This window comes from Cetorhinus maximus, chromosome 23, assembly GCF_964194155.1.
Source record: "Cetorhinus maximus chromosome 23, sCetMax3.hap1.1, whole genome shotgun sequence".
Classification (NCBI taxonomy): domain Eukaryota; kingdom Metazoa; phylum Chordata; class Chondrichthyes; order Lamniformes; family Cetorhinidae; genus Cetorhinus; species Cetorhinus maximus.
Window position 1 is genome coordinate 44,532,014 of NC_135901.1, and position 25,859 is coordinate 44,557,872.

At 44.5% G+C, this 25,859-nt stretch overlaps 1 non-coding gene and 1 pseudogene across 1 annotated transcript; one reads left to right on the forward strand and one right to left on the reverse strand.

The window, feature by feature from the left end:
* LOC144698015 (uncharacterized) overlaps positions 1-25,859 on the reverse strand; it is an 84,563-nt pseudogene that overhangs the window by 36,395 nt on the left and 22,309 nt on the right.
* On the forward strand, positions 1,047-1,120 carry trnan-guu (transfer RNA asparagine (anticodon GUU)). Its single transcript has one exon. It is a non-coding gene; the product is annotated as a tRNA-Asn (tRNA).

Below are 25,859 nucleotides of genomic sequence, written 5' to 3' on the forward strand. Positions count from 1 at the left end.
CTTCCTGCCAAGATGAAGATCTTAATACATCGACGGCCGTGAGCCGATGCTCAGGTGAAGTGACTGAAAGAACAAATCAAATGAAATTTTGATTCGAACCCACAAAGAGAACAGAGGCCAAATAAAACACCTTAACCCAGCCGGCCACGCTCCCACTATCAAAGGTAAACTAACCATTGCCTTGGGTGGTAACGGCTCCAAAATAGAACATAACAAACAGGAGCTGGGATTGACCATTTGCCTCACCAGTGCCTCATAGTGTCAGAGAATCAGATATAAGGCTACACACAGATAGAGGCCATTCAGCCCGGGCGTAGGAACAAAAGACTCAGGGGCAAGAGAAGACCATTCAGCCCTTTAACCCTGCTTCATCATTCATTAAGGTCACGGCAAATCTGGTTGTGGTCTCAACTCCGCCTTCCTGCCTGTCTCCCCATAACCTTTGACCCCCTTGTCTATCAAAAATCTGTCTAATTCTGCCTTGTGTAAATTCAATGACCAAACCTCTGATGAAAATAATTCCACGGGCTAATGACCCTCTGAGAGGAAAAAATCTCCTTAACTCCGTCTGAAAAGGGAGATCTCTTACTCTCCTGGAAACTAACTCACCTGGTCCCACTCCCCCACCTTTTCCCCGGAGACCTGCATTTTCTGTCCAATTCTCTTTTGAAATCCGCGATTGAATCTGCCTCCCCCACACTCTCAGGTGGTGCATTCCAGATCCTAACCACTCGCTGTGTAACAGAGAAACCCCTTTAGAATTATCGGCTTCAGGACAATCAGAATACTCAGTAACAGACAAAACACCGAAAGGCTGGAAGGGAGATGACTCCGGTTGTAGGAGAGCTGGTTCCCAGTGACCTGGATGTGTCTGCAATGGGTGAGATCAGACTTTTTCCATGTGCCCACAATGAATGTCCCACCCTTTATTTGGGAAGAGTAAAACTGATAGGGAATAATTGTCATTGCAGTCACGGCAATCTGAAGCTTTCTCTCACTGAGCCATTTGCTTAGGATATCTTACAGAGTGCTAACGCCTTCATCAAGTCTCTGTGGCGCAATTGGTCAGCGCGTTCGGCTGTTAACCGAAAGGTTGGTGGTTCGAGACCACCCAGGGACGAAACTGGCACTTTTTTCTCCCCATCATTACTCATTAACGCTCTGATTTGTTTCGGGGCCCTGAAACTACAAGAAAATCTATCCCACCCCCCACGTTGAAAACTCGGCTGTCACCCACTGAGTTCCCACACCAAGCTCTGTTTATGGATATTCATTTCAGATATAACAAGGAATATGAACGATCGTAAACCCCCATCTAAATCAATAGAGATCTATGAGGCTATTGGATTGAAGCAAGCCCATCAATTCGTCGCTCTTGCTCAGCTCCACGGTGAGTGAGACAGGAACAAGTAACAATATTCCAGTCCCGCACTCTCCAATCACCCGCTTCCAGTGGAAACATCTTCTTATTTTGCTGAATGTTATCTTCAGAAATGGTGAAGAGCGAATCTAATGTGGCTGCAAGATCCAGCATTCAGTTCACATTCAACAACAAACAGGAATGGGAGCGATGTAACTTTTCCACACAGCTGGGTGATAATGTTTCCCCGAGCATCGAATGGCGTAACTTGCACACGCGAAATGAGTGGGGTAACCACAACGCTACAGGAACATTTCCCTGCCTGGATCCCAATGGAGCTGTCTGGAATGTTAAACGATGACGTCATGCAGCAGCACTTTGGGTCTTTGTTTTGAAGAAATAGAATTCGGCTGTTCTCATTAGGAATGCTGGAGACAGACTGATCAACAATGTCATCATCAAATGGCACAGCGCAGCAAGAGGACCTTCCACCCATTCTATTTACAACCAGCCTTTTACAAAGATCTTGCCTATTGGTCCCAGTTTCCTTCTCCCTTTCCATGAATCAGAAATTTCTCCCTTTCAACCATTTCCAAATTCCCTTTTGAAGAAGGAGTTTCTGCAGAATCCATGCAGTTTGCCTTAATGAACATTTCCCTTACCCAATGAAATGAAGAGTTGGACTATGGTTCCTTCTGAAGTTTTTGATATAAACATTAGTTATTTGTGCAATTAATTTCATATTGAATTTACAAAAGACGAAATTATTCTGATCGGACATGTCCTCAGTATTTTCTCAGTCATGATGACCATGAAACTATCATTGATTGTCGTACAAACCCATGTGATTCACCAGTCCTTTAGGGAATTCAATCGGTCGTCCTTACCTGGTCTGAGTTGCATGTGACTCCAGACCCACAGTGATGTGGTTGATTCTTAACGGCCCTCCGAAATGGTTTAACAAGTTACAGAGCTGAAGGACAATTCTGGATGGGCAACAAATGCTGGCCAGCGATGCTCATGAAAGAATGAAGATCCATGATGAGGAGCGATGAAAAGTGACTTGGTACCATCTCTCCCATTCCCTTGTGTTCAATCACAGTATCAGTTGTGCCTGCCTTTAGGGTAATGCTAGTCTTTGTTTAACACAAGTAGTCATCTTTCAATCAGTAAGTAACTGTGAATTTGCATTTGTAAACTCATTAATTCCTGTTGTTGACTGAAGAAACTGGTATTTCTTTTGTGCCTAGTCAGTTTCATCCCTCCTGAATTTGAGAATGCTTTTTGAAGTTGGCGAATGTCAAATTTAATGTGGCGGCAAGATACTATATTCAGTTAATATACAGCAACAAATGTGAATTATGGAACTTTCCCTCACACTTAGATGTGTAAATCTCGATAATGTTTCTACCCATTTCCAGACAGGGGACTTTTTGCATGTACTTGATAACCACTACACTACAGAAACAATGGACAGAACCACAGAGAGTGACTTAGTATATCAAACCCTGCAGTCTTACTGCACGCCCGAACCCTGGTTTGTGGAAGTCCAGTTTGGCTCAAAAACATAGCCATGCGGCAGAGAAATTGATCTGAAATTAGAATCATAAAATGTCACAGCACATCAGCAGGTCATTCAACACTTCACACATGTGCGAACTATCTCACTGTAATTCGTCTCATTTTTGTCTCTTTCTCATAACCGTGCCTTTTGGAGAAAATCATTCAAAGCCTGGAGAAGTGCCAATGACACATGGCTGTGAGATAATATATTCAGCTATTGTTTAGCAACAAATGGGAATTGTGCAACTTCTCGCAATTAGATGATTCAGTTTTGATAATGTCTCTGCCAGCTTTTGAACCAGTGACCTTGCGTATGTGAAGCGAATGTGATAACCACTATTTGTATTTTTATTCATTTATGGGATGTGGACATCGCTGGCTAGGCCGCTACACTACAGAAACAATTTGCAAGAAAATGCCAAAGGGACTTGTATAGAATTTCAAACTGTGTAGACCTGCTGCACTGCAAGATCCTGTTTCACAGGTATAAAATTGGGGCGGGGCATTTTGGAATGCTGCAGAGAAATTGATCTAATTGTACACTGACACCGCGCATTCGGAGGCTATTCGACCCATCGGGTGTGTGCTTTCTTCAAAGAGCTATCCACTTAGCTCCAATATCATTCTCTTCCTTCATAACCCTGCAGGTTTGTTTTCCATTTCAAATAATTATGAATTCCCTTTTGAAAACTCTGAGTTAAGAAAAACAATATTGAAAAAGGTGCAGGAGCTTCTGCAGTGTCCATGCTCAGTGTGTGAAAATTAACAAAGTTTCCCTGACCCAATGACACGGAGAGTTGAATTGGGGATTCATGTGTTGTCTTCAAAATAAAGAGGAATATTTATTTATGAAATTGATTTCCTATTGAATATTTAAATGAAGTTTATTCTGACCAAGCATCTCAGTCGATATATACAATGTAATTCCCCTTATTGTACAGCCTGTTACAGAAGCTGTTATAGAAAAGAGGGAAAGGTTTGCTGCAGCTATACAAAGCCCTGGTTAGATCACACCTGGAGAACTGTGTATAGTTCTGGGAACCGCACATTATAAAGGATCAATATTGGTCTTGGAAACAGGGCAGTGCTGATCCAGCAGAATGTCAGTTCTGGAATGTAAGTGGACATTCTCCCCTCCGCAAATTGAGGTCATCCAAAACTGCTGTCCGTGTCTTCACTCACAGCAAGTCCCATTCCCCATCACCCTCTACTCGTTGACCTACATTCGTTCCCGGTCAAAGAATGCATTTATTTCAAACTTTCTTATCCTTGTGTTCAAATCTCCCGTTGTTCTCGCCCCTCCCTATTTCTGAGATCTCCTCGAACCCCACAAGTCTCTGAGATATCTGTGCCCCTCTTATCCTGGCCTGTTGTAAATTCCCAATCAGAATCGCTCCACCATTGTTGACCGAGGTTTCAGTTACCGAGGCCCCAAGCTCTGGAATTCCCTTGACCTCTCTTTCCTCCTTTAAGACGCTCCGTAAAACCTATTTCTTTGATCAAGCTTTTGTTCATCTGGCCCAACATCTCAATATGTGTGTCAGTGTCAGACTTTGTTACATAATGATCCTGTCAACCATCTTTGGAGCTTTAATTACGTTAAAGACGCTATCTAAATATAAGCTGTTGTTGTAATGGGGCATATAGAGAAGGAGACAAGCTCCTCTTCCAACTTTCACCTCGATATTTCTTTGATCTGAAGTTGCACAACTAATGTGAACAAAGTTTGTTCTGTTAAAAATGTGCCCATTCCCTTGGGGAACTGAACCACATCGACACACACAGACGAACGGAAAGAAGAAACCACGGGACTGTTTGCGTCGTTTTGATTCCGTTTATCCAATAATTAATTCCATGGGCACCTTATTAAAATCAGGAATGATGAGAACTGGAGACGGTAGGATTTGTAACTCTGTGAGGAGACCCCACAGGATTCCAACCCCATCCCCTTATTCACTCCACCGTGAACACAGGGCCGATAATGACGTCACTGCTGTTTGTATAAAATCACAGACGGCTACATCAGACGGTCATTCAGCATGTCGTCCCTACGGAAGAGCAACTCAACTACTGTAATTCCACACCCCACCTTTTCCTCACAGCAACTCTCCTCGTTCTACCTGTCAATATGAGGTGGCATCTGCTTGTCCTAATGGGGCTGCTAAATGTTGAGCAGTGGTGGGACGCGAACTCATAACTTCGTACATACTTTAAGCCATTGCCTTTGCTCGCTCAGCCTCGCTGGGCGAAATTTATGAACCATTTCCTTCACAAGTTTTGGCACTGAAATAGAACAAAAGCGATAGATTAGGAATAGGCAAAATACTGCGGATGCTGGAAATCTTAAACAAAAGCAAAAAATGCTGGAAAAACTCCGCAGGTCTGACAGAATCTGTGGAGAGAAAGGCAGAATTAACGTTTCGAGTCCGTATGACTCTTCTTCAGAGCTAAAGGGAAGAAGAAATATGAAGTCCTACTTCCCTTTAGTTCTGAAGGAGAGTCATGTGAACTCGAAACGTTAACTCTGTCTTTTTCTCCACAGATGCTGTCAGACCTGCTGAGTCTTTCCAGCATGTTTTGTTTTTGTTTCAGAGTAGGAATAGATCAAACCTGCTCCGTCAGTTAATCAGATCGTCCTGCACTTCGTAACAAATAGAAATCATCTCCACACAAAAACACAACGAGCTGCAGTGAAGGGTCGGGACCATTTAAACTCAGTGAACTGGTCTGGTTCCAAATCTCCTGCTGGAAATGACAAGAAAACTTCTCACTGAATTCACTCCGGGTCTTGACTTCAGAAGGACAGGACACAAAGTAACAAAGTACATTTCGATAAAATGTGTTATAAAATGGCAGAATGACTGGGAAAGTGCATCCGTGCTGTTGGCAAACATAAAATTATGGAAAGTTCCAGCTAAGAAAGAGGCCATTCGGCCTGGTCTGCTGCTGTCAAAGAGCAGTTGTGATTGGTTGATCAGGAGTGGTCAATTACTCTTCCATTTCCGACTGTGAATTTAGTGAATATTTGCAGATGAACAGAAATAAAAATCACGGGGTATTTGGATGTTTTATATTCAATTTAACGGATAACCAATTCTACAGACCGTCAGTTAAAATCAGGAATGATAAGAAGCATAAACTACAGGGCTCAAACCTGCGTGAGAAAACTCCAGCCAATTTGCAATCCATCAGTTTAACCAATTCGCCACAATACTGAGTGAAAGTTCGCTATTGTTTGTATAAAATAATAGAATGGAGACAGAGAGTAACAGGGAAAAAAGATTTTCAGTCCGTGCCATTGCCCCAACCACCTCTCCCCATTCCCCCAACCAAAATGCAACACTGCACAGGTCAGCCGTCCCCTGGCCGCACGGAGGATTTTTTGGAAGCGTCTCAAACAACAAAGCACTGGAACGTTTAGCAGCCGCGGGACTGGAGCCCAAAGCAGGAAAGCCTCGGCCAGCATCTTAGCCCACTCGGTGACTCAGTACCACATTTAGAGCAGAAACAACCATTGCCTTGGCCGGCATTGGCTCTGAATTAGAGTGTGGGAAAATATATTCAGGAATAGGCCATTCGGCCCCTCGGGCATTCTCAGCTACTTCATAAGATCATGTGAAAACTTCAATCATAATCCGCTTTGTAACATCCGGGCATTTAGTAGCTGAACAGCCTCCACCCAAAAAGAAACAGAAAATAACGTCCCCTTGCATCTTTTAAAACAGCACTTTTGTTTTCTCTGGACCATCTTAATCTGGAGCCACAAAACTATCGTAAATAACGTTTGGGTGGTAAAAATGATGAACTGAACCACATTGACACACACAGAGGAACACACACAGATATCGACACCGAGAGTGACAGAGGACAAAGGATTGTTTCTAAGGAGAGACAAACACCCAGAAAGCAAACCTGACACCAACCTGGCTCCGTTTTTGTTCCATTTCCGACTAGAAGTTTCGTGAATATTTTTGTGAATGAACGGAAATAGGAAAACGCCCGAGTGTTTGGATGGACTTGATTCAATGAAACCGATAATTAACTCTGTAAACACAGAGTTAAAACCAGGAATAATGAGAAGCGGGAAACCCTAATGGATTTCGACTCCATCGCCTTCACCACTCAGTCACCACGACTGACTCAATGCACAGGGTGATGTTGTTAGTATGAAATCATGGGTGGCTACAGCAGAGAAGGAGAACATTCTTGTTTGTGCCGGCTCTCTGGAAGAGCAATTTAACTCATTCCATAACCCTCGTCTTTTTCCTCGCAGCAATTTATTTTAAATCTGTCTCTCCTCGTCCTTCCTGTTAAAATGAAACACCGCACACAAACCGTACAATTCGATTTGAGCTGGTACTTGTTCGACTCGCTGTTCAAGCTGCTCATGAAGAACTTTCAATTTCCAAAACCCACCAACCTCATCACTGCGGCTCCTGTGAAACTGACAAGGGAACACACGGCAGAAATTCATCACTGAAAGTAACTGACACACATCAAATTCTAAACGCGTTTACCTTGGTAGGAGGCTGTGGCACAGTGGTACTTTCACTGGTTTGGGATTCTGGGGATCAAATCTCACCATGGCAAATGGTGAAATTTGTTTTCAATAAAAAATCTTGTGATCATCACTAATGGCAGTAGGGACGAAAATCTGCTGTCCCAGCAATAACTCTTATATACTCTCTGGAACAGGGCTGACCTAGCCAGGGACTACCCACCCATCCAGTTTATGAACCCAATTTTCCCTGGAAAGCAGGGAATGGGAATGTAAGGCACGAGAAGGGTTCACAGGACCTGATTGTCCCAGACACTGATTATAGGAATGTGCACAGTATCAATTATCCACATTCTTGTGTATGGTGTTAAACTTTGAAATTATTTTGAACTGATTTTCAATGTGAAGAATCGGAATGAGCTTATTTTGTTCAGTAGATATACAAGAAGGTACATGCTCATGTGCAACCACTGCGTGTTTGAAACACAAGTGAATGGTTCAGATCATTTCTGCAGTTGTACTAGTCTGGTTTAAAATTCAGTTCCTAATCTGTTTAGTGTCTGGAATTCAAAGTGTTGGATAGAAGGGCAAGATGTACATCTCGCTAGATTGAGTTATGAAATGCCAGAATAACTTAGAGAGATGCAACTGAGGTGTTAGGAAACACAAAATGACAGAAAGTTACAGCAAATAAAGAGGCCATTCGGCCCTGTGTGCTGTTTTCAAGGACAGTGTGATTGATCTGAATATTCAAGGGTATTCGTCATTTAGGAAGGATAGAGAAAAAGAGAAAGGAGGCGGGGTCGCACAGTTAATAACGACAAGATCAGTACATTAGTGAGAGAGGGTCTTAGATTGAAAGATCAAGATGTTGAATCAATTTTGGTGGAGTTAAGAAACGGGCAAGAGGCAACAAACATTGGTGCGAGTTGTTTATTGGTCACCAAACTGCAGTGGTAATGTTGGGCACTGTAATAAATCAGGAAATTAAAGCTGCAAGTAACATGGGTAATACAGGAATAATATTCTGCTGTGCACCACCAGCTCTATAGTCAGTGCTTTGTAACCCATCACAGCCCTTCTCTTTCATTTTCACGCCCTCTGGATCTGTTCTTGACTTGTTGCACGTGCGACATTTCTAGCTCTGATGTGAAACTTTAACGCTCACTCCCCTAACTCTGACAGAGATGTTCTGTGTTGCTTTCAGCCAGGAAGACAATAACATTGGTTTTAACAGTTCGCCCAAGGGCAGTAAATCTCAATTTCCTGACAGGGAATCAAACCTGAGGTGCAGCAGTGAAAGTGCTGAACCCTAACCAGTCGGCCATCAGGGAAGCTGCTAACAGGGCTGGAAATGTGGCTCATGGATGCTGATTTTGGCATTTTTTCATTCCAGATCCCTTTCACCAGAGATAAATTTCTCCGAACAAATGGTCTGTTCAGGTTGACCACAATGAGCCAACGAGAAGAACCATTGCTGTTTTCTGGAACATGAAATCGATAGTTTCCTCCATTAATACAGTTCTTCACCTTTGACAGAGCTGTTAGTCATCTGACCGAATATGTGACTTGGTGTCACACTTTGTTATATAATGATCCTGGGGAACACCTTGTGACGTTTCATTTGGTTAAAGGCGCTTTATAAATTTAAATTGTTGTTGCAGTTTAACATACAGAGAAATAGACAAACTCCTCTTGCATCTTTTACCCTGAGAGCTTTTCCTTGTAACATTTTAAAATGAAGTTGCACAACTAAAGTAAATAAAGCTTGTGCTGGTAAAATGTGTTCAACCCCTCGGGGAACTGAAGCACATTGGCACACACAGAGGAACACACACAGACGGATACACTGAGAGTGACAAAGGCCTCAGGAGAGACAAGCGCCCAGAAAACAAGATGTCACCAACGTGGCTCAGTTTTTGTTTCATATCCGACTGGAGACTTGCAGAAGACTGACACATAAATGGATTTGATTGGATGGTTTTTCTTCTATTTGAATGAGAATTAATTCTACAGTCAAGCAGAAATAACGAAGAGCACAGTCAGCAAGATTCAAACCTACGTCGGGAGGCCCCAATGGATTTTAAACCCATTCACCTTAAACACTGGGCCACAACAACAGAACTTGCTAACATGCTAATATTATTTGTTTAAAATCATAGAATGGTTACAGCAGGGAAAGTGGGCCTTCTGCCCGTCCTAGCATTACCATTACCCGACCTTTTCTCCAGAACCCTGCAATTTACACTGTCTCTCGTCGTTCTTCCTACAAAATAATAGCATGTTTAGTTAAAACACAGAAGACTCGTTCAGCCAATAACAGCATCGAGTGTGTTAGACATGATCATGAAGTGAACAGTGAGGTGAAATAGTGCCACAAGCTGCGGATGTACAACTTCCAATTTCCAAAACCCACCAACCTCATCAATGCGGCTCCACTGAAACCTTCAAGGTAAATATTGATCCTTAAAAGGGGCCGTTCCCAGATCTATACACAGTCCTCCAGGTGTGATCTAACCAGGGCTTTGTATAGCTGTAGCAAACCTTTCCCTCTTTTCTATAACAATCTCTGTAACAGGTTGTAGAGCAAGAGATATTAGATTGTATATTTCGACTGAGAATAATGAGGAGGTGCTTGATCTCACAGCCATGTGTCCTGGTCAATGTTCACGAATATTAATCTGCAATATAATGAAAAAAACATTTAGGCCGGCATCGAGCCCATCCGAAATCTATAGAATTATTGGATTCAAACAAACCCATCAATTATTCTCTCTTCCTCAGCTCCACAGTGAGTGAGACAGGGAAAAGCAGAAAAGCAGCATTATTCCCGCCCCGCATTCTCCAATCACCCGCTGCCAGCAGAAAGCAGCGACTGCAGCTTCAATGAGCGGGTTACTGCCCATCCCTGGAACACAAGATACTCCAACGCGGGCCAAACCTCCCAATTCACTGAACACAGGCTCAAGGAAACGCAGGTAGACTATAACCCGGTCCCTAACCTCTGAGCAGCATTTACTGAATACCCGAGGGAACGAGTCACAAAGAAAAGTAACACCAACTTTCTAAATCTTTTTATTGGATGTGTTCATTTCATTTTAAGTTCTGCAGATGGTAAAATGGCCGAAATAGAGGTTGGTGAATAACAGCTTGGAACCATGTTCCTCTCTCCCACTGCAATACTGATCCTTCCAATTTACAGGTATTTGGGGGCAATTATCAGTTTGATACTCAGATTAGCTCCGTCTCCATATTATAAGATGAATCTAGAAGCACTGGAGAAGGTAGAACCATAGAACCATAGAACACTACAGCACAGAAAACGGGCCATTCGGCCCTTCTAATCTGTGCCAAAATATTATTCCGCTAGTCCCATTGACCTGCACCTAGTCCATAACCCTCCAGACCTCTCCCATCCATGTATCTATCTAATTTATTCTTAAAACTTAAGAGTTAGCCTGCATTTACCACGTCAGATGGTAGCTCGTTCCACACTCTCACCACTCTCTGAGTGAAGAAGTTCCCCCTAATGTTCCCCCTAAACCTGTCCCCTTTCACCCTAAAGCCATGTCCTCTCGTGTTTATTTCTCCTAATCTAAGTGGAAAGAGCCTACTCGCATCTACTCTGTCTATATCCCTCACAATTTTGTAAACTTCTATCAAATCTCCCCTCATTCTTCTATGCTCCAAGGAATAAAGTCCTAATCTGTTTAATCTTTCCCTGTAACTCAGCTCCTTAAGACCCGGCAACAATAAAGATTTACTGGGTTGATGTTAGAACTGAAAAGTTTTAACATTCAACAACGATTGAATTGATTAAACAGGTTTTCTCTAGAAAACAGGGTGAGGGATGACCTGATCGAAGCCTTTAATATTCCGAAAGGGTTTGGAAGATGCTTCCACTTACGGATAGACAAGAATAAATAAAAGTTGGTCACCAGGAAATCCAATGTCCAATTCAGAAGCAACGTCTTTAATCAAAGATAAAAGCAGAAAATGATGGAAATACACAGAAAATCTGGGAATTTCTGTGGATTGAGAACCAGAATTATACTTTCAGATCTGCGCACTGATTCTGTACAGTTCCGCTGACAAGTCACAGACCTGATATGAAAACTATGTCTCTCCACAGACGCTACCAGACCTGTTTAGAATTCGAAAATGTTCTGTTTTTATTTCAGATTTACAGCATCGCCTTTCCTTTTTTTCTTCAGAAGAGAATGTAGAGCCCATTGCCAGAGGATTAGAAATCCAAGTCTGTGCTGGACACGCCTAGGTAAAGTCACACTGTGAAAACATCATTCAGCAGCTAATTATGGAAAAAGGTTTACTCAATCATCTGATTAGTTGACACAGCAGCTGTCACATCTGATGGTGAAAATTCAGAGATTTCATGTGTCCGAAGGCATTTATTCAGTTTGGCCACCAGTGAACAATCCAGCTATAAAAGTTCAAATGATTTGCTCCGCAATAGGCGCATTCTTACTGACAAGACGGAGTTTAAATGTTTGGTGTATGGAAGGAGAAATCACTTCTTCACCTCACCTGCGAAGAATCCAGTGAATCCACATCTAACTGTAGGGGTTTGTTCTGTTCTTAATTACATCCAGGACAGAAGCATGGTAGAGGCCGATGCAATTTATCGTATCAATTGATTGTATAATTCAAACCTTGACCTTAAAGCTGCAATTACCATCGGATCATAAAAATTTATTGGATATGCAATTACGTCCTCCCACCCAGCATTCAATGCGGGACAGAATGTGCCCTATCCAGAGCGCCAGGGTCGTACGCATGCGTATTGCGGTGTCTGATTAGCACTGCGGGCTCTTAGCAGAGCATGCGCAGTGCTGTCCTGTGACTGGAGCCGCAGAGTGGGTGAGAAAATGGTGACTGGAGCAGAATAACAGAGTTAGTGGGTGTGCGGGAGAAATGGAGCCAGCGGAGTGGGCAGGGAGGTTTTATAAACACTTGGTGCAGGCCGCAGAACCTTAATCAGAAACTACAGGCCCCGCGTTTGCAGCGAACAGACCGGAAATGGCTGGGTCTCTCCCTCTGCTCGGCCCGGGGGCGCGGCTGTGCAGCAGGGCGCATGCGCGGTCATCCTGGTCCAGGTAGCAGGAGGAGAGAATGTTTTGAATATCCTGGACTGACAGGGATGGATTTTGGAAACTCCTTTTCCAGGGGGTTAGAAGGGGAGGATTTACACACAACAAACTCAAACCAAGAGAAATATTTCACAATTTCTGTCCTGGACTGACAGTGATTGATTGTTTTGTAACCTTTTCATAGGATATCACATGGGAAGAATTTGCAGACAGGAAACTCAAACCAAACATCAGATCAAGATCTGACAGACTCACTCGATTCATCAACCTTTGAGAGTAAGTAATGAGTTTCAGGTCATTATCACTCATTGTGTAAAATTTTTGCTCACACCCCTCCTGTAAATCTTGCTTCTTAACTTAAATCTGTGTCCCATAACCCCTTTATGATCAGATAATGTGAACAGCTTTTCTTTACCTACCTCAAGTAAACCAATCATTAACTTGTACACCTCTAACAAATTTCCCCTCAATCTACTTTGCTCCAAGGAGAACACCACCAGTTTTTCCAAACTAATCCAAAATCCTTCACCCGTTGAACTAATCCGGTAAGTCTCCTCTGCACCCTCTTAAGGACCCTCACATCCTTCATAATGTGTGGTGATCAGTGGTTTACACAAACCCAGATGTTCTGTGTCCATGTCTGTGATGTCATCACACATCGACAATTACACTGTGACATCATCACACATCGACAATTACACGGTGACATCACCCCGCTCCCAGGGTATTTCCTCAACTGGGAGATTTTTCTCTGACTTCAGTGCTTCTGATATCTTTCCAGCTACAGTCTCAGGCAGGAGTTTCCAAAGCTGAAAAGAGTTAAATTGTTTCACAGGTGAGTAGTTTTGACAATTCATCTACAATTTGGAGCTTTTAGTCCTCTGTTATCCGTGTGAGGTCCGACAGCTCTGTGGCTGATGTGACTCCTTTACTGTGGATCTGATTCTGTGTCCATCCATTGCTCTGTTTTACCTCTGCCCTCCCTGATCACCTCTCTTCTGTTGTCTAACTTTCTCTGTCTCTAATAGTGGGTGTATTTTAGCTCTGTTTAGCATTTTACGGTTACTTCTGCCAACTGCTGCCTTGACCATATGCTGCTGGCTTACCAGCTATAGCTTCCCACCATGGCTTTCATAGTCAGGAGTTGTTTTTCCTGCGATATAGTCCATCTCGCTTCTACCCCTGAGCTTATATTGATCATCAGATTCTGTATCATTTTTATTCCCTGTAGTTCATTCTGCACCCCTGAAATGTTAACTCAGTTTCTCTCTCCACAGATACTGCCTGACCTGCTGAGTATTTCCAGCATTTTCTCTTTTTATTTCAGATTTCCAGCAGCTGCAGTATTTTGCTATTATTTTATTGGAAGGCAAAGTTACTGAGGTGGAAATAGGAGGTCTTAGTGATATATAGTCAGAAGCTCAGCTTAGGGTGAAATATGACACTAAGATTGTGAACAGTCTGGCTCAGCCTCAGAGTTGTCAGAGAGATGGATGGCATTGATGGTTAGGAAGTGGAGTTTGTAGCAGGGGCTGAAGACAATGGCTTCAATCTTCCCAATATTTAAATGGAGGAAATTTCTGTTCATCCAACACTGGATGTTAAACAAGTCAGGATGGTGTGTTACTTGTAGGGGTACTTGGAGGTGATGGTGTTCACATATATCTACCCTAGTCCTTCTAGGGGATGGAGGGTAAGGCTTTGGGAGATGTTGGTAGAATTACAGACGCATAAAATCCTTTTCCTTCACCCCCTGCCTCTCCCATCTCCCTCTCTATTTTCCCCAGTAGATGCTGGTGTTTTGTATAGTCCCTGACCAGTTGGCAGGTTCCCTTCCCTGAAGGACATTAGTGAACCAGTTGGGTTTATATAACAATCCAGCTGTTTTCATGGTCACTTTTTCCTGGTACCAGCCCCACAAATTACCAGATTCATTCAACTCAATTTCACAACCTGTTTTTGTGTTATTGTGGTTTCTCCCTCATTCACTTTTGTCTGTTTAAACTATTTCCCTAGAATTTTCAATTGGGAAACCCAATGTTTCATCAGAATCTAACGGTGTCGCACAATTAGTGCTAACCTGAATTTCATCGGATTTTGAACATGGAAGGAAAAAGCACCGTTCACCGTGGGGAGAAACCGTACACGTGTTCTGTGTATGAACGAGGCTTCAGCCGATCATCTGACCTGTCAAAACATAAATGCAGTTACAGTGGGGAGAAACCATGGAAATGTGGAGACTGTGGGAAAGTATTCAATTATCCATCCAGGCTGGATACTCACCGGCGCACACACACTGGGGAGAGGCCTTTCACTTGTTCTGTATGTATGAAGGGATTTGTTGATTCATCCACCCTCCTGAGCCACCAGCTCATTCACACTGAAGAGAGGCCATTCACCTGCTCCGAGTGTGGAAAGGGATTCAATCGGGCATTCAACCTGCTGAGGCACCAGCGAATTCACTCTGGGAGGATGCCATTTACCTGCTCCGTGTGTGGGAAGGGATTCATTCAGTTATCCTACCTGCTGACACACCAGCGAGTTCACACTGGGGGGAGGCCATTTACCTGCTCCGAGTGTGGGAAGGGATTCACTCAGTTATCCAACCTGCTGACACACCAGCGAGTTCACACTGGTGAGAGGCCATTTACCTGCTTCGAGTGTGGGAAGGGATTCAGTCAGTCATCCCACCTGCTGACACACCAGAGAGTTCACTCTGGGGAGAGACCATTCACCTGCTCCGAGTGTGGGAAGAGATTCACTCGGTCATCAAACCTGCTGACACACCTGCGAGTTCACACTGGGGAGAGACCATTTATCTGCTCCGAGTGTGAGAAGGGATTCGTTAATTTATCCGATCTGTTGAGACACCAGCGAATTCACACTGGGGAGAGACAGTTCTCCTGCTCCCACTGTGGGAAGGGCTTCACACAGTCATCCCACTTGCTGAGACATCAGCGAATTCATACTGGAGAGAGACCGTTCATCTGTCCTGTATGTGGGAAGGGATTCACTGTATCCTCTGACCTGCTGAAGCACCAGCGAATTCACACTGAGGAGAGGCTGTTCAGCTGCTCCGAGTGTGGGAAAGGATTCACCTGGTCATCCCAACTGATGAGACACCAGCGAGTTCACAAATAACAAACAGGACATTGCTGTTAATCACATCCATGACTGAACCTTGTTCATTGTAGTCTGTTTCTGCTGATGTTAATAAACTCTAGCCCAGTTATTGGGGCTAATATTCTGGATAAGGACAAATAAAATATATTTGTGTTAAATATAGCATATTGAGTCTTGTTAATATCTCTAATACAAGTTAGTTTCTCTGGAAGGGCTCTCCCTCTCCCCTCCCTCATCCATCCTCACCTCTAACAACAAGTGTAAGGAGCTCATGGGGCTTCTTTGTCACTAAGATTGAGACAATCCAATCAGCTGCCTCTGCTGCTTCCCTCCCTTTCACTAGCCCAACGGGACAAACTGTCTCTTTAATGTTCCACCTTGTACAAGCCGTGAACCCACATCTTTCATTAGCTTCTCTCCCATCTCCCTTCCTGCCCTCTCAGTGTTCATCTTGTCCATGAGACCCACCACCTGCTCCATCGACCCTATTCCCACTAAACTGCTGATTACCCAACTTCCCCTTGTTCACTGATATTGTTCACAGTTCTCTCTCTTCTGGTACTATCCCTCTCTCCTTCAAATCATCATACTTTCCTCAAAAAACAAATACTTAACTCTCCTGTCCTTGCAAAGTATTGACCCATCTTCAACCCCCAGTTCCTCTCTGAACTCCTGAAAAGTGTTCACACCTCCCAAATCCATCTCCATCTTTCCCAGAACTCCCTGCTTGAATCCATCCAATCAGGTTTCTGCCCCTGCCACTGTACTGAAACAGCTCAGATCAAAGCCACCAATGACATCCTATGTGACAGTGGCAAAGGGAAACTATCCCTTCTCGACCTGCTTTGACAAGGTTGACCACACCATTCTGCTCCAACACCTCTGCACTGTCGTCCATGGGTGGGGCTGCTCTCTCCTGGTTCCATTCTTCTCTATCTAATCATAGTCAGAGAATCACTTGGAATGTCTTCCCTTTCCACTCCCACAGTTACCTCTGGTGTCCCCAGAGGATCCAGCCTTGGCCTCCATTTATTTCTCAGGAAGACTTCTAGGATGAAGGATAAGTATGGCAAGTTTCAGGAACCTTGGATAACGAAGGATATTGTGAGATTATTCAAAAAGAAAAGGGAAGCATTCGTAAGGGCTAGAAGGCTGGGAACAGATGAAGCCCGTGGAGAATACAAAGAAAGTAGGAAGAAACTTAAGCAAGGAGTTAGGAGGGCTAAAAAGGGCCATGAAAAGTCACCAGGATTAAGGAAAATCCCAAGGCCTTTTATACATATGTAAAGGGCAAGAGGGTAGCCAGGGAAAGGGAAGGCCCACTCAGGGACAGAGGTGGGAATCTGTGTGTGGAACCAGAAGAAATGGGAGAGATACTGAATGAATACTTCTCATCAGTATTCACCAAAAAGAAGGACTTAGCGGTCGATTTGTCTAGGGAAGAGTGTGTAGATAGCCTGGATCATGTTGAGATCAAAAAAGAGGAGGTGTTAGGCGTCTTGAAGAACATTAAGGTGGATCAGTCCCCAGGGCCAGATGGGATCTAGCCTAGAGTAATGAGGGAGGCAAGGGAAGGGATTGCTGGGGCCTTGACAGAAATCTCACTGGCTACGGGTGAGGCCCCAGAGGACTGGAGAATGGACAATGTTGTTCCATTGTTTAAGAAGGGTAGCAGGGATGATCCAGGAAATTACAGGCTGGTGAGCCTTATGTCAGTGATAGGGAAATTATTGGAGACGATTCTTCGTGACAGGATTTACTACCATTTGGAAGCGAATGGGCATATTAGTGAGAGGCAGCATGGTCGACGATGGAAGGGCAGTGGATGTTATATACATGGATTTCAGTAAGGCCTTTGACAACGTCCCTCATGGCAGACTGGTACAGAAGGTAAAGTCGCACGGGATCAGAGGTCAGCTGGCAGGATGGATACAGAATTGCCTTGGTCGTAGAAGACAGAGGGTAGCAGTGGAAGGGTGCTTTTCTGAATGGAGAGCTGTGACTACTGGAGTTTCGCAGGGATCAGTGCTGGGATCTTTGCTGTTTGTGGTATACATAAATGATTTGGAGGAAAATGTAACTGGGCTAATTAGTAAGTTTGCAGACGACACCAAGTTTGGAGGAGTTCCAGATAGTGAAGAGGATTGTCAAAGGATACAACGGGATATAGATCGGTTGGAGACTTGGGCGGAGAAATGACAGATAGAGTTTAATCTGGACAAATGCAATGTAATGCATTTTGGAAGGTCTAATACAGGCAGGAATTACATAGTAAATGGCAGAACCTTTAAGTGTATCGACGGGCAGAGGGATCTGGGTTTACAGGTCCACAGGTCACTGAAAGTGGCAACGCAGTTGGATAAGGTAGTCAGGAAGGCATATGGAATGCTTGCCTTCATTGGCAGGGGTATTGAGTATAAAAGCTGGGAAGTCATGCTGCAGCTATATAGAACCTTGGTTAGGCCACACTTGGAATATTGCGTGCAATTCAGGTCACCAGATTACCAGAAGGATATGGAGGCGTTGGAGAGGGTGCAGAGGAGGTTTACCAGGATGCTGCCTGGTCTGGAGGTTATTAGCTATGAGGAGAGGTTGGAGAAACTCGGATTGTTCTCACTAGAGCGACGGAGATTGAGAGGCCACTTGATAGAAGTTTACAAAATTATGAGTGGCATGGACAGAGTAGATAGTCAGAAGCTTTTTCACAGGGTGGAAGAGTCAATTACTAGGGGCATAGATTTAAGGTGAGAGGAGAAAACTTTAGAGGAGATGTGCGGGGCAAGTTTTTTACGCAGAGGGTAGTGAGTGTCTGGAATTCGCTGCCAGAGGAGGTGCTGGAAGCAGGTACGATAGTGGTGTTTAAGAGGCAGCTTAACAAATACATCAATAGGATGGGAATAGAGGGATACGGACACCGGAAGTGTAAAATGTTTTAGTTGATGGGCAATATGATTGGCACAGGCTTGGAGGGCCGAAGGGCCTGTTCCTGTGCTGTACTTTTCTTTATTCTTTGTTCTTTGTTAACATTCTCCCCACAGCGACATCATCTGAAAACACAGTGTCAGTTATCACATGGACACTGACAGTGCCCAGCTCTGCCTCACGAACACCTTTCTCGACTTCTCCACTTTTGTTAAATTATCAGACTGTTTGTGGATGTGCAGAAATTGTCTCCAATTAAATTTTGGGAAAATTGAAGCCATTGTTTTCATTCCTGAGCTACCAACTCCATTCTTTATCCCATTTCTATCAGGTCATCCCTCAGCCTTCTCTTTTCCAGAGAAAAGAGCTTCAGGCTGTTTAGCCTTTCCTGGCGATTATAACCTATCTGTTTTTGGAACATTTGTGATTGAACTTTTATGTCCCTGGCCCTTGCGACACCTGACAGCAGTTTCAAGTCTGTATGACCCTTCTTCAGAGGGCGTCTCTATTGGACAGAGCGGTTTCTGGGCTGCAGAGAATTGTGGGATTTTGAAAATGGGAGAAGAAAGCACCGTTCACAGTGTTCTGCATGTGGATGAGGTTTCAGCCGATCATCTGACCTGGTCAAAACATAAATGCAGTCACAACTGAAAGCAGTTGTGCAAATGTTGACACTGGGAAGGGATTCATTTACCCATCGAAATTGGAAACTCATCGGAGCGTTCACACTGGGGAGAGGCCATTGACCTGCTTAAAGTGTCAGAAGGGATTCACTCCGTTATCCCACCTGCAGACACACCAGCGAATTCTCACTGGGGAGAGGCCATTCATCTGCGCTGTGTGGAAAGAGATTCATTAATTTATCCAACCTGATTGCACATCAAAGAGAGCTTTTAACTTTCAAGACTGTGGGAAGTGCTTTACAAGTTCTCAGGAACTGATCCACCAGCTATGTATTCATACTGATGAGAGACTGTTCAGATGCCTTCTTTATGGGACTGGGTTCAGGCAATCATCCCACCTCTCTCCACACAAGCGCTGTCACGCTGGGGAGAGGCTGTACACCTGCACTGAGTGTGGGAAGATACGCATTCATTCATCCCACCTGCCGAGACACCAACGAGTTCACAGCGAACTACAGTGATTGGATTTTGCTGTTAATAATATACAAGAATGAACTATACCCATTGGGGTCTGTTTCAGCTGATGTTAATAAACTCCAGCCCAGTTATAAGGTTAATATTCTGGACAAAGATCAAATAAATCAACATTCTGTCAAACACAGAGGATGTTGAATTTTTAAAAACATCTCTAACACAAGTTAGTCCTTGTTTTGGACTCTCCCTCTCCCCTGTCTCCTGCATCCACACCTCCAACAAGTGTGAGGAGCTCATGGAGCTTCTTTGTCACTCAGATTGAGACAATCCGATCAGCTGCCTCTGCTGCTTCTCTCCCTCCCACGAGTACATCCTTGACCCCGACATCCTTGCAATTCTCATCCAATCTCCGACCACTCTTCCGTCTCCAAAATCATGCTTAACTCCCAAATCCATGTACAATGGTCCTGGAACTTAGGGGTAAAATGACATTGTGAAAGGATTGTTCACCGGCTGAATTGTGACGTTCTTACTGACAAGACGGCGCTTAAATGTTCTGTGTATGAGAAGAAACAATAATTGTTCACACTGCCTACTGAGACTCCAGTGAGTTCACATCTAAATGTAGGGGATTTTACTGCAGTTATTTACACCCAGGACAGTTTTATGGCAGAGGACCCATGCACTTTGTTTGTCATACCAATTGACTGAATAATTTTATATATTGGTCTTGGGCTTCGTTCGTCATCGGATCACAAAACATAATTTTCTATTCAAAAAAACGACCTCTCAATGGCAGCCTGATTACCCAGCCTTCAACAGGGGCCAGAATGTGCCCTATCCTCACAACGGGAGCTCCCTACACATGCGTATTAGGGTGTGTGCTTGGAGCATGCGCAGTGAGGCCCATTTCATGAGCTTGCGCAGTGCTGGTCTGTGACGGAAGCTGCTCAGTGCGGGTGAGAGAATGTCGAGTGGAGCAAACTAACAGAGTTAGTGGGTGTGTGAGGAGGAATGGAGCCAGCGGAGTGGGCAGGGAGGCTTCATAAAGACACAGTGCAGGCCGTACGTCCCAAAGAACAAGTTACCGGTCTTGTGTTTGCAGAGAACGGGCCGAAAAATTCTGGATTTCTCCCTTCTCCAGACCCGGGTAACGACCGCCATCTTTATAGGGGGCAATGTGCAGCAGGGCGCATGCGCGCTCATGCTGTTCCAGCTAGCAGGAGGAGAGAATGTTGTGCATTTCTATCCTGGGCTGACAGGGATGGATTTTGGAAACTCCTTTTACAGGGGGTTAGAAGGGGAACATTTACAGACGGTTGAGATCTGACAGAGTCACTCAATTCATCAGGACCTGGATCCTCCTTTTTTAAAGCTCTGTACAAACCGTTTCCCAAACCTGCCACACTCAGTCCAGGATAGAAATTCAGGGCCTGGATTCTATCGGCCTCTGACTGTATGCATTGAGTTCCAGGTCATTACCACTCATTGTGCAAACATTTCTTTCTCACCTCCTCCTGTACATTTTACCCAAAATCTTAAATCTGCGACCCATAATCCTTTCACGATCTGCTACTGTGAACAGCTTTTCTTTACCTACTTTACGTAAACCTTTCATAATTTTGTGCACCTTTTGTTAAATCTTCCCTCCATCTACTTTGCTCCAAGGAGAACAATCCCAGTTTCTCCAATCTAACCTTGCAACTAAAATCCCTCATCCCTCGACCCATTCTGGTAAATCTCCTCTGCCCCTTCTCAAGGACCCTCCCATCCTTCATAATGTGTGGTGATCACTGGTTTGCACAGACCCAGATGTTCTGTGTTCGTGTGTGTGACATCATCACACATCGACAATTACACAGTGACATCATCACACATCGACAATTACACGGTGACATCACCCCGCTCCCCGGGTATTTCCTCAACTGGGAGATTTTTCTCTGACTCCAGTGCTTCTGATATCTTTCTAGCTGCAGGCTCCTGCAGGAGAGTTTAAAGTTGAAAACTGAAATTGTTTCAGAGTTGAGTGTTTTTGACCATTCATCTACATTTTGGAGCTTTTAGTTCTCTCCTCTGTTATCTTTTAGAGGTTCCATCGCTCTGGGGCTAGTGTGGCTCCTTTACTGTGGATCTGAATCCATGTCCATCTTTTGCTCTGTTTCACCTCTGCCCTCCCTGATCACCTCTCTGCCTTTGTCTAACTTCCTCTGTCTCTAATACTGGATGCACTTTAGCTGTGTTTGGCACTTAACTGTTACTTCTGCTGATTGTGTCCAAACAAGGTTTCCACATCTACCCATCCCCTGACCAGCTGTCTTACCAGCTTTGTCTTCCCACAGTATCTTTCACAGTCAGGAATTGTTTTTCCTGTGCTATAGTCCATTTCTCTTCCACTTCTGAGCTTATATTGACCATCAAATTCTGCACCATTTTTATTCCCCCTAAATCATTCTGCACACCCTGAAATGTTAGCTCCACAGATATTGCCTGACCTGCTGAGTATTTCCAGCATTTTCTCTTTTTATTTCAGATTTCCAGCAGCTGCAGTATTTTGCTATTATTTTATTGCAGGCGTTGCTCGCAGAACCGAGTCTAGAAACACAGACAGACCAATTAAGAGCCGGTTTGTATCAGGGTGGGTGTTGGTTACAGAAGTTGGTCCCTGGCCTCCAGTGTAGGTCCTTTCTCAACCAGTCACTGAATCACTGAATGATTACAATACAGACGGAGGCCATTCAGCTCATTGTGCCCATGCTGGCTCTCTGCAAGAGCACATTAGCCAGTCCCACTCCCCTGCCCTTTCACTAACCAGACCAGCAAATATTGCCTATCCCCAGTTGCCTGTGGAGAAGATGATGTATGACCTTCTTGAACCGCTGCAGTCCGTGTGTTGAAGGTGCTCCCACAATGCAGTTAGGTAAGGAGTTACAGGTTATTCACCCAGTGGTGATGAAGGAACAGTGCTATATGTCCAAATCAACAACAACAATTTGTGTTTAAATGGTGCCTTTAACTTAATAAAACTTTCCAAGGCATTTCAAAGAACAGCATGCGTTTAAAAAAAAGGCATTAGAGATTAGGACTGTACAATCAAAGCTCTCTGCTGTTGACTGAGTTCTGAATTGGCTGATTGATGGACACTGTAACCAGGTCAGTCTGCGTTTCCTCACGGTGAGTCTGCAGTGGTGACCTGAGCCTGAGGAGGAGGAGAGATTAACCCTATGAAGACAGAATAAAACAGCACAACTGCACTTGCACAACGGCAGCAAACACAGCCTTTAAAATAAGGATGAGTATTTTATAATTTAGGTTCTCCTTAACCCGGAGCGTTTGTAGGTCAGTGAGCTCAGGGGTGATGGGTTAACAAGACTTGGTGCGAGTAAGCACATGGGCAGCAGAGTTTTGGATGACCTCAAGATTACAGGAAGGTTGAATATGGGAGGTTGGCTGGAAGTGTGTTAGGATAGTTCAGTCTAGAGGTAACAGAGGAATGGATGAGAGTTTCAGCAGCAGATGAGCTGAGACTGGGGTGGAGTCGGGCAATGTTACTGAGGTGGAAATAGGCGGTCTTGGTGATGATGTGGATATGTGGTTGGAAGCTCATCTTGGGGTGAAATATTTCACCATGGTTGTGAACAGTCTGGTTCAGTCTCAGACAGTTGTCAGGGAGAGGGATGGAGTCGGTGGCTCGGGAGTGGAGTTTGTAACGGGGGCTGAAGACATTGGCTTCATTCTTCTCAATATTTAAATAGCGGAAATTTCTGTTCATCCAGAACTGGATGTCAGACAAGTCAGGACGGTGTGTGACTTGAAGGGGAACTTGGAGGTGATGGTGTTCACATACACCGGCTACCCTGGCCCTTCTAGTGGGTGGAGGTTGAGGGCTGGGGAGATTCTTTCAGAGTTCTCCTGCATCTCTCACTTCTCTCTCGCTTTTTCTCCCTCCTCCCCTAGAAGCCCGAATCTTGTGTAGGCCCAGACTGGGTGGCAGATTCCCTTCCCTGAAGGATATTAGTGAACCAGTTGGGTTTTTAAGACAATCCAGCTGTTTTCATGGTCACTTTTTCCTTGTGCCGGCTCCACAAATGACCAGATTCATTCAGCTCAATTTCACAACCTGCCTTTGTGTTTTTGTGGGTTCTCTCTCACTCCCTTTTTTCTGTTTTAAATCAATTTCACAGGGTATTAGAAGGGGAGGATTTGCTGTCAGGAAACTCACACCAAGACCTGAGAGAGTCACTTGATTCATCAGGACCTGAATATTATCAGCCTTTGAACATGGAAGCAGAAAGTGCTGCTCACGCTGGGGAGAAACCGTGTAAGTGCGGGGACTGTGGGAAGGGATTCAATTACCCATCTGACCTGGAAACTCATCGACGCACTCACACTGGGGAGAAGCCATTCACCTGCCCTGAGTGTGGGAAGGGATTTACTCAGTCATCCACTCTGCTGATACACCAGCGAGTTCACACTGGGGAGAGACCGTTCACCTGCTCCGAGTGTGGGAAGGGATTTATTAGTTCAACCAACCTGCAGACACACCAGAGAGTTCACACTGGGGAGAGACCGTTCACCTGCTCCGAGTGTGGGATGGGATTCATTACTTCAACGATCCTGCAGACACACCAGCAAATTCACAATGGAGAGAGACCATTCACCTGCTCAAAATGTGGCAAGGGATTCACTCGATCATTCGACCTGCTGACACACCAGCGAGTTCACACCGGGGAGAGACCGTACACCTGCTCTGAGTGTAGGAAAGGATTCACTAGGTCATCCCACCTACTGAGACATCAGCTGGTTCACTCAGACCAGAGACAGTTTACATGCTCAGTCTGCAGGAAGTGCTATAAAAGTTACCTGGACCTGATCGTGCATCAACGTGTTCACACTGACGAGAGACCGTTCAGGTGCTCTCACTGCAGGACTGGGTTCAGGCGATCATCTGACCTCAATGTACATCAGCGCAGTCACACCGGGGAGAGGCCGCTCATCTGTTCCATTTGTGGGAAGGGTTTCACTCAGTCATCCAACCTGCTGAGACACCAGCGAATTCACACTGGAGAAGGGGCTGCTCACTTGCCCTGACTGTAGGAAGGGATTCATTAGTTGAACCTACCCATTGAAATACCACCGAGTTCACACTGGGGAGAGACCAGTCAGCTGGTGTGTGTGTGGAAAGTGATTCACTCAGTCATTTGTGCTGCTGAGACACCAGCGAGTTGACAAGTAACAGCAAAATCCCATCATTGTAGTTAATCACATCCTGGATGGAACCATGTTCATTGGGGTCTGTTTCTGCTGATGTTAATAAACTCCAGCCCAGTTATAGAGACGAATATTGTTGATACAAATCAATTAAATCAACTTGGTGTGAAATACAAGGTTTGTCGAATCTTTGTAATATCTCCAATGCTCTGCTTCTCCCCTGTCAACAACAAGTGTGAGGAGCTCATGGAGCTTCTTTGTCACTAAGAATGAGACAATCCGATCAGCTGCCTCTGCTGCTTCCCTGCCTTCCACTCTCCCACTAGGCCAAACTGTCTCTAAGGTTCCTTCTTGTCTGGGCTCTGAACTCGCATCTTTCTCCAGTTTCTCTCCCATCTGCCCTCATATCCTCTCAGTGCTCATCTTGTCCATGAGGCGCACCTTCTGCTCCCTTGACTAAACTGCTGATTATCCAACTTCCCCATGTTAGCTGATATTGTTAATGTTTCTCTCTCTTCTAGTAATGTCCCTCTCATCATCAAATCTATCGTCATCACCCATCCTAAAAATAAACTCTTGACCTGACCATCTTTTCAAACTACTGCCCCATCTCCAACCTCCCTTTCCTCTCCAAAGTCCTTGTACTTGGTGTCCCCCAAGGATCTATTCTTGACCCCTCCTATTTCTCATCTACATACTGCCACTCGGTGACATCATCCAAAAGCACCGTGTTAGTTTTCACATGTACACAGACAACACCCAGCTCTACTTGACCACCATTCCTCTCCATTCCTCCACTGTTACTAAATTATCAAACTGCTTATCCCAAATCCAGTACTGGATGAGCAGAAATTTCCTCCAATTAAAAATTGGGAAGACCAAAGCCATTGTCTTCAGTGACCACTACAAATTCCGTTCCCTAACTGAGTCCATCCCTCTCCCTGGGAACTGTCTGAGGTTGAACCACACTGTTCACAATC